We start from the raw sequence: 16,881 nt of genomic DNA, 5'->3' as shown, positions 1-16,881 counted from the left end.
GGAGCAAGCGATCAGAGGGAGATGGGGGTCCCCTGCCCAGACCTGACACCTGGGCCAGAGGCATCAGGCCTGGGCTGGGAGCAGAAGCAGTGATGGGGGGAAATGAGGGTCCCCTGCCCCTGGGCAAGGGGCTGATCCTGCGATTGGAGGGTGATGGGGGTCAATGCCTGAGGGCTCCCAGTATGTGAGAGGGGGCAGGCTGGGCTGAGGGGCACTCCCCCCTCCCCACACACACCCAGTGCACAAATTTCGTGCACTGGGCCCCTAGTATTATAAATAACACAGATCTTACAAAGGTTAACAGCACAATCATTAGTGATACATTATCTGGGTTAAATCGTAGCTTCCCAAATTACTAGTTTTGTGACTTTGAGCAATTAATTTAACCTGGCAAAGTTTCAATTTCCTTATCTGTGAAATGGGAACAATAATGATACCTACCTCAGGAAGTTATAAGACAATTTAAGAGTTATGAGTTACTGAGGCAATTAAGTGAGGAAAGAGCTAGGAGCAATGCCTGGGCACAGAATTAGCATTCTCTAAGCACGTATTATACTTTTGTAAGGTGCAAGGAAACAGTGAAATTTGTGACTTTTTTGAGGTTCCAGGATGTTTCAAGTTGTCATCTTGATTTTCAAATGTCTCCAAACTAGATTTCCCAGCCTCCTGAGATGTGTCTGTCACTGTAACTGGGTAGGTTGTTCACACTATATATCTTTGAGTTGTTAGAAATTGCAAAGTACCATGCCTACACTTGATGAAGCTGCTACCAGATAGAGGTGATGGGGTTTATGGAACATAACTACACAATGAGTTTATTGTGACGTCATACATAAGTCATATAAAGGATAGCACTTTGAAATCTTGAGGCTTCTTCCTACCCCTTCTTTTCCTATCTCTTTGTCCTCAATACTCTTGGTCTTTCTTCTACACTTTTTTGTTCCCTGTCTCACTTTTCATATTTGGACAATTCATCTCATGTATTAAAATAATACTAATACTTAATTAAACTCTAGACTCATCTGTATTATATGTAAGGAAAATTCTGAATTACAAATCCATTTATTGTAGAAGCAGAAGGAGAGTGAACCCTGTATTTTATCCTTTTTAAAGGATTCCCAGAACTATACATAAATCCAAGTCAAAGGTGTTCTTGTTGGCTTAGGCTATAGGGAATTTGGGGCATTAGGAAAAAGGCAGCTTTTTAAAAAATTAATTTTCTCTGTTTTCCTTCCCTTCAGATAGAGAGGCTAGATATTGCAGCAAGACATTTAACCATGTAGGTCATTTGTGTTTTGAATTTCATTATGAAAATCGGAAAGGGCAAAAGTAAAGTAGAGTGTAGTACATAGAACTATCAGTTTCTCCAAGAGGCTTAATGGTAGGACAACTTCAAAATACAGATAATATGACTTTTTTTCTATAATGTATGACCTTCCAAATGACCTACTTTCTTTGGGAAAGTTTATTCTTTACAAGATCTCCTGAGTGATGCTTTTGAAATGTAAACCAGTGCATGCCAGCTAAAAACCCTCCCAAGGCTTTCAATCTCAGAAAAAACTCCAAAGCCCTTTCAATGGCCTCACAAGGTCCAATACAATTGGTGTCCTCTACTTGTCTCCTTTTCTCTCCTTGGCATCTTCAGATTTGCTCATAGGTCTGCCTAGATTGCTGTTCCCCCAAGATATCCCCACGGCTTGTTCTCTCGTCTTTTTCAGGTCCTTGGTCCTTGGCCATTTTTTTTTAAAAGAATATATTTTATTGATTTTCCACAGAGAAGAAGTGAGAGAGATTGAGAGTTAGAAACATCGATGAGAGAGAAACACCGATCAGCTGCCTCCTACACCTCCCCGCCCACCACTGGTGACGTGCCCCCAATCAAGGTACATGCCCTTGACTGGAATCAAACCTAGGACCCTTCAGTCTTCAGGCCGACGCTCCATCCACTGAGCCAAACCAGTTAGGGCAGTCCTTGGCCATTTTATACAACCACCATCTACCCTGCCTCCTGTCATTTCTTATTTCTCCTGACGGTATTTTTTCTCCTGAATACTTTTCAAAAACTAACACTAAATATATTACATATTTATTTTGTTTTTGCTTTTTGTTTTATTTCATCTTCTCTATTCCTTTCTAAAATGTGAATCTAAGAAGTGTGGGTATTTTTAGCTTATTAGTAAAGTAATGCATTTTAAACATATAAAACAGGCCCAGGCACATAGTTGATCTTAGTAGATATTTATTGATGAATGCTTAATAGATGCACAAGTCACCTTTCAACAGAGACTGAAAGAAACCTGCCATTTCTCTCAACATTTATTAAGAACTATCAACTGAGGGAGGCAGGACAGGTAAGGTCACTGGTTAGATATCCACAATTACATTATTTTTTTTTTGAAAAGGTTATTCATGTAGTTTCCTACTTTGGGGTATAATTATGAGAGAGACCTATAGGTCTACCTAAATTAGTTTGTCCACTAATTGAAATTTCTACTTCTCTTCTGCTGAAGGAGACAATCCAATTACAGTGCCTCAGTCCATAGATCACTGCCAACATCGATTCAACAGAATTTGGCTAGGAGGGAATTTGGTTCCCCCACATGCTGAATGAGAAAAACTATCTAAGCAGCTTTGAACTTGGTCAGAGTTGGGTTGGATTCCCAGCTCTGCCAGTAATTACTTCTGTGAGCATGGTGAGGTTTCTGACCCTTTCTTAACTTTGATTTTCTCTTCATTAATAAATGGGGCACTGAAGATGTCGCATTAGTTTCCTATGGCTGTTAAAACAAATTACTACAAACTTGATGGCTTAAAAAGAGAAGCACATGAATTTATTCTCTCACAGTTCTGGAGGCCAGAAGTCCAAAATCAGTATCACTGGGCTGAAATCAAGGTGTTGGCAGGACCAGGCACCCTTCGAGACTAAGGTAGACTCATTCCTTGCCTCTTCCAGCTTTTTGTCGCTATCGGCTTCCCATTGCTTGTAACCACCTCATTTAACCTTCACGTTGCCTTCTATTTTTTTATCTGTATAATTTCTTGCATCTTCCCATCTTATAAAGCACATGTCTTTTGAGCTCACACAGATAATCCAGAATAATATCCTCATCTCATGATTCTTAATTTAGTCACACCTTCAAAGATTCTATTTCCAAATAAATTAACATCTACAGGATCCAGGGATTAGGACATGGATATGTTTTGGGGAACCATTTTCCAGCCTACTACAGTGTCCTTTTAGGATTGACATTATAATGGGTGGCATACATTATGAATTCAATTAACTTCCCTTATTCTTTTCCCTCTCTTTACATCTCTACAACTGTGCTCCACAGCACCACCTCCCTCTGTCCCCCAAGCTAGATAAAACTGTGAAATAGACTCTGCCTGCCCTATGCATCCCTATTGCCTTAAAGTCTTTTCTCCCATTAACTAGTCAAAAACACTTATTTAGGAGTTGCCCAATGTAATGGCCTACACTTTGGGGGATTAAAAGAAGAAGAAAAGTTTCCTATCCACAGATAGATTATATTCTGGTGCGGGAGAGGATAGTTAAACAACCACTTGTAATATGAGGAGGAGTCCATGATTCACACAGAAGTATCTGTAATGAACAGTAAGGTAATAAAGGAATTCACTATTGTTATTGAGAGGTAGGAGTTAGAGAAAGTAGCTTGGAATCAATGAAATTTGGACTGAGCCTCAAAGAAAAGGAGGTTGGTGGGTTAATAATGTTGGAAAAATCTTCCAGATAGGAAGAGGGCACAGCAGAGAGTGTCCGTTTATTTCTCCGGGAAATCACTATCTTCCCACTTCCCTCTATCTGTCCTAGACACTTCCCCCAGGTCAGCTCATCTAAACCTGCTTTTTCCTCAGTGCACCATGTGAGAAAATATCCTCTTCTCTGACTCTCCCTCCAATTAGCTGCTTTAATCCAGGTGTTGAAAGGAAAATAGTAAGATTAATTTATATGGTATGTGTGCTGATAGCTCCTAAAATCTCCTAGAACAAAAAGAGAGGTTTCCCAACAGGAATGTTCCTGTTAGAATTATATGCCATGTATAAAATTAGATCCAGAATGAGTGTGCTCCTAAATCATTTATATTAAGGAAGGTTACTCTAAACTAAGAAAATGATGAGCAGAGGAAATATTTCAAATGGTAAAAATGCCTAACTAAGCAGCAAAGATTCTGAGCTATAGAAGGCCACTTCCTGATTTTTTATTCTCCATCATGCCCATGTTGTCAGGAGAAAAGAATTCTGCCTCCCAACCTCATCCTTACCCCGCCCTCCAAAAACAGGAAAGAGAAAACCCTTATTTTGTAATGTTCTCTTCACATTTTCTAAGACGCAACTTGGGAGGCAATGGACAGAAACAAATCATGCCACCCTCCCCTGTTTTTTCCAACTAATTCAGAATGAATTGGATTTACACAAGCAACGGTGCTTAAGCAAAACGGTTCCTATGGTTACACAGAAGGCTTTCTAAATGTGGCACGAGATGCAGGCAGCCAAAATGACTTGACTGTTTATGTTAAATATGAAGTCTATTCCCTATTGAAATTTAATGATCTACTAGCTGCATTTTAGCAGCTTGCACCCAGATAAAATTAACATTTCGAATACATTTGGAGAGATAAATTGCTGTAGCAATTGGCGAGTATTCACTCAGTTTTATTTGATCACATCAGTGATTCAGATGAAAGCATTTCCCCCTGTACTATTAGAAACTGGGTCTCCAAATTGTCCCCGTCTCTGGGCCTGCAAGTCCCCAAACACATTTTATTGTCTTTTTGCAGGTTAGCTGGTGCCAGATGTTAGACCTAACACTTGGTAAGAGAACTCAGAAAGAAATACGTTGTTCTTTTATAGCAACCAGGCAGAATCAACACTGCTCTGTGTTGCATCTCTTGAGCCATTTAGTAATTCTCAAATAACCAACAAGGTGAACAGTTCAGTTGGGGTGAAGTCCATTCCCCACCTCCTCCTACTTCCCCTGAATGAGAAAGACAATCTGTCTGTTTTGAAAAGCTGACAGGAAATTGGAGCTGGGAAAGATATATTCACTGTGTATTTTAGCTGACACCATTCAGATTTGCTATATAAAGGAGTTCCTTCATGTCTGTTAGTAGGAACTTCCCCTTCAGGAAAAACAGATATTAAAACAGCCTACAGGATGCCACCCTCGCCCTCATATTTATTTATATATTAGTTCAATTCAACTAATACTTATTGAGCATCTTATGAGGACTAGGCATGATGTGAGGGAGTATGGCTATAGAAAAAAAGTACATAGTCCCTAAGACAAATAGCACTTCATTAAGTAGACGAGATGGCCAAGAAATCATGTTATGCCAGGTCTTCCTTCTCAATGGCTGAATATGTATATCTGCGTGTCATTGTCACCATCATCCACTAATGTAATCATGCCAAACATAAAAATTTTACTAAAGATTTGAGTTGTCAGGGAAGAATTATTGTCCACATCTCACTTGGAATATCTCCAGAACTCAATCTCCCCAAATCTCCCACTGGGCGATTTCTTCTCCCTTTTCTTTCTCTACAGGGCCACTCTCACAAAACAAACACAGGTTCAGAAAAGGTATCTGTCTTTCTGTCCAGTACCCATGTCTTCATTTTGCATAACCAAGAGGATGAACCTTAGGATCTTGATAGATGAACTCTCTAAAATTCAGCTGCAACACATTTAAATCCTTGAAACACAAATTTATCACAACTTCTCTAGCTTTTGCTTATTAGAGACAAAATATTTTACTTTAAATAGAAAATTAGACAAGCTGGACATTTAATAATAGTTTAATTATAATTTATTTCTTGAGATAAATGTACTTAACAAATCTGGCACTTGAGAATTTCAATCTGTTCGAGGAAATTTATTTTGAAATGGCAAGTAGAAATACATTCATCACGTATTGATTCTCCTGTCAAGTTAATTCCCAAATTTAAGTTAACTCTTAGTGCTCTAAATAGTCATTTAGAAATTATTCATTATGATCATTTTTGATATTTTGTTGAAAATTTTAGTAAATTTCTTCTTTTAGAATATTCATTGAGGGGATGGAAAATGCAAATTTGTCTTTTTTATTTTTTTAAAAAAATAGTGTTAAGGATCTATTCTGTCAGTGTATGTTTCACGGAACTAGTATACAAAATATGAGAGGCTTATTGAAATGCATGTTTGTTGGTATTTTATACAGATGACCTGAAACCTGATGCCAAAATGAGTTTCAAAGGTGATCCCCACCTGAATGACAAAGTCATAACAACTGAGTAGAGTTCAGAGAAATTTTATAGGTTGGGGCATGTTGTAGAACAGAGATGGCAAACCTTTTGAGCTCAGAGTGTCAGCATTTTGAAAAACCCTAACTTAACTCTGGTGCCGTGTCACACATAGAAATTTTTTGATATTTGCAACCATAGTAAAGCAAAGACTTATATTTTTGATATTTATTTTATATATTTAAATGCCATTTAACAAAGAAAAATCAACCAAAAAAATGAGTTCACGTGTCAGAGGTTCGCCATCACTGTTGTAGAAGAACCCTGCCCTGCCTCCACTCCTCTATAGGTGTTCATGGAAAGGCCCTGATAGTTTGGTAGGTATAAGGGTTCAGAAGAGCCTCCCCAAAAGGTGCCACCCTAGTATGTGGATTACTGTGAGCTGAACACAATTGAGGCCCAGAACACTCATGAAGAGCTTTTACCTCCCCCTTAACTGCCTACATGCATTCAGATAAAGGTCCTGGCCCAGGAAGAATACTATCATTAGAGATTTGCACAAAGAATATGGGATTGGAGCAGTAGGGGAAAGTTGGCAGGGCTTGGAGACCAAAGTCCACGTGTCAGTTGTCTCTGTATGGCATAGCAAACATTTGGTTTTCCATCTCTGTGAGAATTGCCTTCTTTCTCTTTGAAGTTCCACACTCCTAATCCTTCTCCCTAGTCCAGATTGGCATATGAATTTCAATAGCCTGACTACCTATGGGCCCCATGTTTTTATGGAGGCCCCATAGGTACAAAATTAAGGTGTTTGTTGTTGTTTTTATCCTGTTAATCTGTTTTATGTTAATTTTAGGCAGAAAAACCTAGAAAGGTAGAGGGAAATTTTTTTCTCCTCAACATAGGTTAAATACTGAACAGTCTCCCAAAATCCAGTGGAAGATTCTAGGTCAATTATTCACCAAATTGGTGCAATTAAGAACTAATTTCCAGAACAAGAGTTGAGCTAAATGCAAGTTACATTTCCTTAGAGAATAGGTCTTTATATAGAACTCCATAATGGTAGACCTTGAATATAAAACTAGAGTTTTATCTTCATTTTTAAGGAATGATTTATGTGAGAGATGAACACCGAGAACTTTTTAGCAGAGGAGTACAATAATCAAACTTGATATTGGACAGATTGAGAGAAGATTACAGAGGACATCATAAACTTGAAAACATGGGGTCATGAACGTGAATGCTGTGCCAAGTCAGTCAGCTGCATGGTTTTCACTGCAGGAGACAGATCATTTCCAGTCAAGCAAAGGCCAAGAAGAGCATTGGTCTATAAAAAAATTGTTCTTCCAAAACTGATGAATTATTTTTCCATTCTAAATTCACTATGTTAAATTCAAAGAGACATGTTTATTATAGTGTATATTGGAAGACATATCTACTCTTTCCATCCTTGATCTTTTTGCCTTTATTATTAAAGAGAGAGAGATAGAAAAAAAATGAAAGTAATGAGTACCAGATGGATTTTAAAATAATACTGATAAAATATTGGTACCTCAAGTATACATATAAGGAACTTATTTTTTTTCCAATATGAAATTTATGAGGCTTAAATAATATGTTCAGGGGTAGAAATAGTTAATTTTTCTAGGGCTGTTCTCCAGAGTTCACATCAACAGTCCATGCATAACATAATGTAAGATGCATTTAAATACCCAAAAGTAATTTCATCAGGCAATGAACCACGGTGTTTTTCCCGTTTGTTCTTACTCAGAACACACTCACCAGTTCACTCAGCATCCATCACTTTTATTTTGTATCAGATACTCATTGTCTGAAGTAATAATGGATAAGTGATCCAAAGAATAGGGCATTGCTTTGAACTGCTGACACATTGCAGAAAGCTTGTATTATGCAGTATTGTACCGCCAGCCAAAATACCCATATTCAGCTCAGAGCTTTTTTCAGAAAGCATGCCATTGCGCCCACGTTTTTGCACAATAGATATTCTATAGTGGGTGATTAAAATGGAAGGCTTTCCATTTTGTTCAATAGAATGAGAAATAGTTTATGATGTATTTAATTTTAATCATATCACCACAGACACATGTTTCATGAACTATGTTTGAAAGCCTTATTTTTATCTTGTTATTGTAAAATATCTTGAAGTAGTAATCAATTGGAGACCAAAAATGAGTGGTTTTTTAATATTTTTATGTGAATTGTTGGAGATGTAAATTGACATTATGTAAAATTAATTTTTTACATAATGTCACTAAAATGCCACTGATTAACCAATAAAGAATAGAGTCCAAGAAGCATCTATTTTGCCAGTTAAGCAAGATTCTGGACATGCAATTACAGTATTTTCAAATCGCTCACATTCTATATAAGAACACAAACCCGGGAGATGTCTGTCTACAACATGGGGCCATCTGCATGAATCTTGGGGCACCGTGAACATAGTTTATTAAAGAAACCAGTTAAGGTATTTCTTTCTGTCTTTTTGCCACCCAGAGGCAAAAATATGTGTGCCTGTATTGGAGAGCTAAAGAGAATGTGTGTGTGTGTGTGTGTGTGTGTGTGTGTGTGTGTGTGTGTGTGTGTGTGTGAGAGAGAGAGAGAGAGAGAGAGAAAGAGAGAGAGATTTAAGAGATTTTTATCTCTATGTCTTAAAAATGATAGCCATTATCTTCTAGAGTTCAATTAAATGAAATTTTCAGTTCAGGATGTCTTTTGGTGAATTGAATTTGCAAGTCAAAGGTAGTGAGAATTTCATTGGTCTTTCTGTGGAGCCAAAGAACATGACTAGCATGGAGTTATGCGTGTGTTTCCCTTGCACATAGTGAGACATGACATATTGGATTTCTCTGTTCCTTTATTGCATGCAGTCTAAAGACTATGTCTGGATCTTTGGTGATTTGGGAACTTGAATTTCTGCAGGGTAATAACTGTATCCAGTAGCCTAGAGCCAAGTTTCCCTTTCCAAACTAACACAGCGGCCCCTGGAAATGGGAGGAATGGGGAAACAAGCCAAGCTACCACTGCTGTGCTGAGTGGATGAAATGAAAAAGGATGTGCAATGTTGGAAAATTGTCTGGGTGGCTGAAAATATTGGTCTCTAGACTTAAAGTTGTGAGGGATAATATAAAATACATTCTAATCCCTCATGGCATTGTACTTGCTTTTAGTAACTATTAGTGTTATAATTTGCCTTTCCACCATGAAGATTGAATGTGTCTATTACTGAAAGTTCTTTCTATAGATGCTTATTATAATCATATTCTGAAAGGTCATAAACGTCCTCCATTACTGCTTGGAAACTCCCTGAATATCTTCTGGAAAAATATCCTCATGTAGGTTTCAGCAATACAAACTCATTCTTGACCCGTGGCATTTGTTACCATGTTAGATGGGCATTTTGTTCATGGTAACGTAAAATGAATGTGTTTTATTCATTTTAGTGTTGACGATGCTGGATGTTTGGGGGTATTTCCCTCTGAAATTCATTTATGTTCAGCACTCACTAGCTGCTGTCTTCCTCCTGGGTGAATAAAATTCTGCTGGCCTTTCTATTAGAAAAGGATGACACAATTGCCTACCCCTCAGAGGAGGATACTTACTTGTTTCCCCATTAGTGTGAATAGATGCACATTGATCCATTTGCACTCTCTTACTTGTCTCCCTTGTGATTAAAGACACCATTTCTGAAACGTTGACCAGGGTAAAGGGAGCCTTGTAGCTAGCTGACTGCAGCAGTCTCTGCCGGAAAGTGAGCACGCTCTGGTAGTACCTGGTTTTGCTGGTAAATCACGTACCCGTCAGGCCTCAGTTTTCTTCTCTCAGCTGAGTAACCAGAAATAGATTATTCCCCGCTCATATAGAACTTATTTTTTTTTATTAAATGTATATAAGCAATGTTTTTATCTGTTTTCCCTCAACAATGTTATTAAGAAAATCTGGATAAACATTGTTAAAAGAATAGAACAATAGTCAGTTTTATGCCCCTCACCTGCAGTGTAAATTAAAAACTGTTCATATTTCTTCATATTCTTTTTATTTTTAGGAACCATTTGAAAGTAATTCGCAGACAGCATGGCATTTTTTCTCTTAAATATTTCAGCATCTTCTAAGAATAAGGACATTGCCCAATGTAACTTTAATACCTTTATCACAATTTAAAAATGTAACAATAATTACCTGATAGCTTCTCTTATTCAAGTCATATTCAAATGTCCCCATTTGTATAAAAATTGAATTTTATAGTTCTCTTTCCCCAACCCCACTTAGGAGCCAATTGTTTTTTTCATTTTATATAGTTGTTATTCAAGACAACTTATAGTGTCATAAATTGCATGGGCTTTCATACGATGGCAGTTTTTCATTCCAATTGTTTGAAAAAATACATAATGGCAAAAATAAATGAATGAGTGACTAAGAATACCTGGTACATGGTAGTTATTAGAATTTCCTTGCTGAATACATGAATTTAGTAATGTTTTTAGTTGACATTGCATTTTACTAAGCACAATTGCAACTGAATTATTTCTACAACAGTGTGATTTTTCTGTGTGAGAGGCACTTTTAAATATAGTCTACAGACTCTAAAAATAGCTAATGTGATTTTTGATAATTTAATTATGCCCCTGTGTGGACCAAGCACTGAGTATTAGCTCATTTAATCTTTACAACAAGCCCATATGGTACCATTTTATAGATGAAAAGACTGGACAAATTAAATATTTTTCTAAAGATTTCCGAGATACAATCAAGATATAAACCTGAGTTTAAAGGCTTATCACCTATGGGATAGTGCTCTGCAAGACAATACTTGCTGCATGAGAGGTGCGGGGTGGGGGTGGGGAGGAGGGAGCTCATCTGCCCTCTTGCACTTTCTCTTTAACCCCATCCAGCAGACAGGTGGGTAGCTGTGTGTCTGTTCAGTCATTAGAAACACTGCCAAACACTCTGCTTAATTACTGCTGTGGCCTTAAGGGAACCCATTCTCTGTGAGAAATCCTTTGGAAATATAAAGGATCAGTGCAACGTGTGGGGTTTTTTTGTTGTTGTTGTTCAAAGAGAGTTTTGAGCAAGGTCATGTCTGTTTCCTGAATGGACAGGGTCAGGATAGGAAAACTGGAGACTTTCCCAATGCAGAGAGCCAAGATTTCACTGTGTCATTGCATTCTTCTCTTTGAAGTAAATTTCCAGAAAATCAGACACACCCAAATCCAAACTTAAGTACAAAACACATCCTAAAGCCAACTAGGCCTGATTCAGGGAGTTGGTCACTATTTGGATTGCCTGCTCTTCTGTTCCCTTCCACTAGTGGAGACAACCATACCTTTCCTTTAGCTTTGGAGTACTCTAACACAGCATATCCCTGATCCTGAATTGTCAAGAGGATAAATCAGAAAAGAGAAGGCATCGACTCTACAAATGCCTAATTCCATCACAGCTGCAGAGTTCGACCTGCCAGTGTAGACAATCCCTTATTTTCATGGCTTCATTTCCCATAAAGTGAATTTTTATTATTGGTTTTGCAAATCAGTGGTCCACTAACTTAAAATAAATAGAGCCATACCCTCACCAAGAAAAGCCTTCCTAAGAAATGAATTGGGTGAATTAAAAAATATATAGCTCCAGAACAGCATCTGGTCAGCAGTGGGCCTCTTTTGTGGGGTTAGCTGCAAATCTGCTAGCACATTTTTTAAAAACATACAAATGATCTAAATTGAATGACCACTAAAAGTCAAAATGAATCATAAAAGTGATCAATACTATGTGTGAGGAAGACTTAATGTTATGGATATGAAAACCCTGTATATGAGACATGTATTTCTAGATGTCTTATAAGCTAAACCCCTGGAGAAGAAATCATGCAAGTTTGGACCACAAATGAAATGTGGAATCAGTCCCACAGCTTTCTATGTCACCTAATCTGTAAGTGCCCTAAATACTCCTCATTCTGGGCACTACGTAAATATTAAGCAGGGGTGGCAATGTTCTTTTCTGTCTAGGCAGGTGTCATTACTTCTGTAAAGTCTCTGAGCTAGAAAGCACATTAAAAAACACAATTCACCACAACTTGAAATATGCCTTTTGCTGAGCCACCTTCTCTTTTTTTGTGTGTGTGTGTGTGGCTTAAATTACTGTTACCTACTGGAAATCTAAGAATATTAGTTCTCAGTTACCACTTATTAAACCTTAACCTTTTCTCTCCCAAATGCCAAAGAGTTCAAGCAGGTCTAATCAGCATATTTTATTTGCCCTTTTCAGTAAGCTATTTGATAATACTTTTTTGCTGCTAATAGAAGTTAAAAAAAATAAAAAAGGAAGAAATCTTCCAACTTTTGAGCATGTCTCAGTTCCTTAGGGCAAACAGAATTTATGTCAGTGTTCATCAAGGTGTTTCAATAGCTGCTTTCTCCATCTTGGAGGTCCTATGGGAGAGTTCACATGTACATTTCACATGTCTTTCGTTTATTACAATACAAAACAAATACAAGTTATTCCCATCCCACAACCTGGCACTGAGCCCCCTTTCAAGCTACCAAGCAGCCATCTCTGTCACTACACACTGTGGTGTAAGTCCCATGTCCCAAACATTCACTTGGTTTGCAATTTGCCACATGCATTGTCTTCCTATCTCATTGGCTTTTCCTTTCCAGCTTTCTTCAGTGGCTCCTCCCTCTCTGACTGTCCTTAAATGTCAGAGTGGTTTAATGTTCAATTCTCCAGTTTCTCTTCTCTAGGGACATCCCACTTTGGGAGAGCTCCTCATTCCTAGGGCATTACATATCACAACACTGCTGATGCTCATGTTCGTATCTCCAGTTTGGAGCTCTGATCTGTAGATTATTACACCCAACTTCTTTTTAATTTTTTTTAAATTAAATTTATGCCCTAGCTGGTTTGGCTCAGTGGATAGAGTGTCAGCCTGCGGCCTGTAGGGTCCAGAGTTCGATTCCAGTCAAGGGCACACTCCCGGGTTGCAGGCTCATTCCCCAGTAGGGGGTGTGCAGGAGGCAGCCAAACAATGATTCTCTCTCATCATTGATGTTTCTATCTCTCTCTCTCCCTCTCTCTTCCTCTCTGAAATCAATAAAAAAAAACTATATTTAAATAAATTAAATTCGTTGCAGTGACATTGGTTAATAAAATTATATAGGCTTCAAGTATACACCTCTATAATACACCATCTGTATATTATATTGTGTGTTTACCACCCAAAGTCAAATCTCCTTCTGTCAACATATATCTGACCTCCTTTACCCTTAACTACCGACCCACTCTGGTAACCACCATACTGTTGTCTGTGTCTATGAGTTTTTGCGTGTTTGTTTGTCTTGTTTGCTCATTTGTTACCCAAAATTTGACTTAGTATCTGTAACATTTTATACATTTATTATGATAAAATGGGAACTCTTGATATTTTCTCCAAAAGTGGACTCTTTATGGACTTCCCATTTTAATAAAATGTACTGCAACTGGTCAAGCCAATATCAGATGAGAAGTCTTGATTCCTCTTTTTTTCCCCCCTGCATTTTCCATGCACAATACAAATCCTGCCATCTCTTCCTTCAAAATATATCCTGAAGTTGTTCCCTCTGTGTCCACTGACATGCCCCTCACCTAAGCTACCACCATCTCTCCCACTGGCAGCTGACATAACCTCCAGGCTGCTTTCTAGCTTCCAGTCTCTCCCCTCCACAGTCTATACTTTACACAACAGAGTGATTAAAAAAATAAATGTAGGTAAGATGATATAACTTCCTGGTCCAAACTCTGTAATAGCTTCCCATTAAGAGTCAAGAAAAATATAACTCCTAACCATAGCCAGCAAAACTCTGCATGGTCTCTGTCCCATAACTCTGGCCACATCCCCACACTCACTCAGCTGCAGCCCCTCTGGCTTTCTTCTAACACACAGGCCAGTTCTGCCCCATGGCCTTGCACCTGCTATTTCCTCTGCCTGGAACACTCTTTACTTTGATCACCCAGGCCATATGGACATGTCATCTCAGAGAAGATTTCCCTGCTCCTTCCCCCTTTAAAACTGCCTCTCCACCTCGTCCCACCTTAATCCCAAACTCCACATGCCACTATCCTTTTCTCTGTGGTGTTATTACTGCCTGGAAATATATATTGACGTATCCATTGCCTGCCTCCTCCACCAGAATGGAAGCTCAGTGAGGACAGTAACTTTGCCTATTTTGTTCAGACAGATTTCCTGTGTCTCCATCCTGGAACCGTGCCTGACATATATGTCAATTAGTCAATTGATGTTTGTTGAATCAATGAGTAATTAGCAGGAGTCCTGGATAAATAGGATAATTTAATCCATTATGAGACTTGTTTTGTTGCTTTTTGATGAATCACATTATTGTTTGTTTGTTTTTATATCAGTCGTCCACTAACCAAAAAAGGGATATATCTATACTATACTCACAGAGAAACCCTTTTTTAAAGTCTGGGTAGATGTGATTTAAAAAAAAAGCATTGCTGAAAAATTGGATTTATATAGTCACTTACTCACCCGAAAGGGATTTTTGTGTGTGTATGTGTCCAAATCCTTAAGAGATTATGGCACTGGGCTTTAAACTTCAATGTGTGTAACAGTCACCTAAGGGAGCTAGCTGGTGAATCTGGTATTCAGTTCTACATCTTGGTTTGTTAATAAGCCCCAGGTGACCTTGATGCAGCTGCTCCTTGAACTGCTGTGAGAAATACTGGGTTATGAGTTTTGTCATTTATCTTATAACTCTGAGAAAAATAGTTATATACCTGTCTGATTTCTCTTTCACAGAGAACGGGGTTTTGTCACTTAGGTGCTCAATGCTGGACTCCTGAAGACCACAGCTCAGTCATGTGAGATACCTGTCAACCATGAGGAAGCCCAAGGGATGGATCAGTTCACAGTGAAACATCCTTGACGTTCTGTTGTAAGCACCAAATAGAAAGTGAAGGCAAGAAAGCAGATGCACAGCCAAATAAACCGGAAGACCAGGAAGACAATGAGAGGCCAACAAGAGAATCTCAGGATGGAAGAAGAGATTTTCATAAATGAAACTGGAGGCCTTCAGAAACTGCCTGGGTCAGCCTCACTTAAAAGTACAAGAGCAGGTAAAACTTGCCCAGGTGGTAACATTGGAAACATACAGGGTTTTGCACCTTCCAGTTAGTGCATGAGAAATGTGCTAAAACATTACATAGTAGAGACCTTGGTTATGGTTAGGGTTTTGATCAGCAAGCCATTCCCTCACCCTTTAATTTCCAAGTCACACAGAGTGAGAGTTGACTAAGCCAATAAAACAAGGTCATGGACATTTGCAGTATGTACACAGATTGTGATGTGGTAGGCAAACTGGGAGTTAGGCAGGGGATAGAGGAGAAATATTTTTTGGGTTTGACATATATTTTGCAATTTCAATTCTTAAAAGTATGCTATCTTAATGTTATTAATAGCACAATTTTTCAATTCCATAAATTTGGAACAATTTAATTGCTGTTTGTTTTGCTTTTGTATTATGGCAAAATGTTTCCATGAGTACCTGGTTTAGGTCATTTGAATTGTAATAGTCGTTTTAATCAAAGAGTTACCACACTTACATTCATTGAAAGTTTACTGATAACAAAACTGAAGCTTGGGGACCTTGAATGATTTTTTCCCAATGTCATATAACCATTAAATAGCAGAATTGGGATTCCTTGCTAGGTCTGTCTGATCAAAGCCTGTGTCTTGGACGGGCTGCCTGGCCTCAGTGCTAGCAGTCCAGCCTTGCTTTCCTCTCTACTGTCTTCCCAGTGTGCCCTACACTATAAGCTAGGGGTACTAGCAGCCATGCCCACCCCAGAAGGAGTCCCATCTAGGAGTGAGGAGGAGTTACATAGCCAGATGTGCTGAGACTGTACCCCTTGGTCCTGGAGGCAAATATTCTGGTCTGAATGGTGATATGGGCCAGGCTGAGGACCTCCCATCTACCCCAATCATGTTAGACCATTCTGCCTGCCGGGGTATCTGACTGCTTCTTCCTTCTATATCCCACTCCCACTCTCAGAAAACTGATCCTAATCCAGAGCTGCTGAGTGTCAGGTGCCTGACCCTTTTGCCTAATTCTTGATAGTAGCTTTCTTGGCATGGTCACTGGTTCCAGAATCATACCAATGATTGTGTGCTGACTTTCCGTACCTGTATCTTGGACGTCTACTGGTTGACAATAATTAGCCCTTCTAGAAACTGGACACACCCTATCCCACTCTACCAGGGTCCCACTATGCCTAGGGTTCCCTATATTCTCGAATACCCAGGCCTTTGAGACTCATCTGTAGGCAAGAGGAGTTAGGGAAGGATGGCTTCTTAATTATGATGTATAGTTAACTTGTCCCAGCAAATAGGCCAGTCTCAAGGAGAGGGACCCTGCACATGAAAGGAGTGAACAATCAAGTTAAAGGTGAGTTCAGATTTCTGGGTAAGATACACTTCAAACAGTGCTTATGCTATTTGGAGATCATGCTCAGGAAGCTGAGTTAGGAGAAACCTGCTTCCTTCCACTGCCTGGCTAAAGAGATAGGACACAGGAGGAAATCCTGATATAGAACTACTTCTGCCCCGGAGAGCCAGAGAATCCCAAGTGGGAAATG

At 38.8% G+C, this 16,881-nt stretch overlaps 1 long non-coding RNA gene across 1 annotated transcript in view; it reads left to right on the top strand.

Annotated features, from left to right (window-relative positions):
- Nucleotides 1-15,648, top strand: part of LOC107184131 — a 163,165-nt gene extending 147,517 nt beyond the window's left edge. The window contains exon 3 of the long non-coding RNA XR_001514954.1: nucleotides 15,047-15,648. This is a non-coding gene — a long non-coding RNA (uncharacterized LOC107184131). The remainder of the gene's footprint in view (nucleotides 1-15,046) is intronic.
- Nucleotides 15,649-16,881: the final 1,233 nt, after the last annotated feature.

The sequence above is a fragment of the Myotis davidii genome, unplaced genomic scaffold (assembly GCF_000327345.1).
Source record: "Myotis davidii unplaced genomic scaffold, ASM32734v1 scaffold123, whole genome shotgun sequence".
NCBI classification, from domain to species: domain Eukaryota; kingdom Metazoa; phylum Chordata; class Mammalia; order Chiroptera; family Vespertilionidae; genus Myotis; species Myotis davidii.
This window is presented reverse-complemented; position numbering and strand designations above follow the sequence as displayed.